The 1,051-nt window shown below is 65.1% G+C and overlaps 1 protein-coding gene across 1 annotated transcript in view; it reads left to right on the forward strand.

The window, feature by feature from the left end:
* The window catches only part of LOC104626538 (hepatoma-derived growth factor-related protein 2), a 10,158-nt gene that overhangs the window by 567 nt on the left and 8,540 nt on the right, over positions 1 to 1,051 (forward strand). The window lies entirely within an intron of this gene.

A 1,051-nucleotide genomic window follows, 5' to 3' on the forward strand; every position in this document is an offset into this window, starting at 1 on the left:
TCCTGGCAGGGGGGACTTGTACGGGGATGGGGGTCCCCCCCCAGCACCCACACCGGCACTGGCGTTTGATCCTGGGAGGGGGTCCCACACTGACACTTGTGCTCGAGGGGATCCAGCACTCAGCTGGGAGTCCTGTACTGGCACCTACACTGAGGGAGAGAGAGACCTGGGGGACCCCTCACCAGGAGGGTGTTTGTCAACCCTGGGCAGGGGGACCCGGACCCCTGTCCTGTCCCAGTGGTACCCTGAGCCCTCCCTTTTGACCTGCACTCAGAGGAGACCCTGACCCCCTTGGGGTAACCGCACAAGGTGAAGAACCCAGCTTCGCCCACCAGGTCCCCTGGCCTGGGGACCATCTCTTCTGCTGGGGTGACCTCTACCACCCTGCTCCCTGTCCAGACACCCTGACCCCATGGGGGTGTCCCTCACAGCCCACCCACTGCCCCAGCATCCTGAAGGAGCCCTGCTCTTTGCCCTCCATCCTCATCCTCCCACTGCCCAGCAGAGCCCTGCCCCTCCAGAGACCCCCATTCCCCTTCTCCACTCCTCACCTGCATGTCACCCACTGCGGGGGGCACAGAGCTGGGGTCTGGGGCTCTGTCACTTGCTGGGGACAGGGTGGATGCACGCTGGGGACAGTGCCTGTGTGTGACATAGGGGTGGGGGGGGCTGCTGCAGAATGTTCGCGACCTGCAGGATCGGAAGGTGCTGGTGCAGTTTTGGGGGTGCACATGGGGCGATGGAGCGAGCATGGAGAGGGATAACTGGTCCCGCTGGCCGGGTGACAGTGTTGTGCCGTGGTGGTGGTGCCTGGAGGAGACCTGGAGGAGCGGGCAGAGCAGGGGCCGGTGCAGGACGTGCTCAGCGGGGGAGCGCGAGGCAGCTCGGGGGCTTGGGTAGGGGTCTGCTGTGGTCCTCGGCAGCAGTTGAGGGCAAGGCAGGTTCATCTGCTGAAGGTGTCTGATGGGAAGAGACTGGCAGGTGGAAACCGTGTGGGATCGGGGCCAGCAGGTACTGGGGAGGCTGAGGGTGCCGGAGACGACGATGCTTG

Source organism: Phaethon lepturus, unplaced genomic scaffold (genome assembly GCF_000687285.1).
Source record: "Phaethon lepturus isolate BGI_N335 unplaced genomic scaffold, ASM68728v1 scaffold22249, whole genome shotgun sequence".
In the NCBI taxonomy this organism is placed as follows: domain Eukaryota; kingdom Metazoa; phylum Chordata; class Aves; order Phaethontiformes; family Phaethontidae; genus Phaethon; species Phaethon lepturus.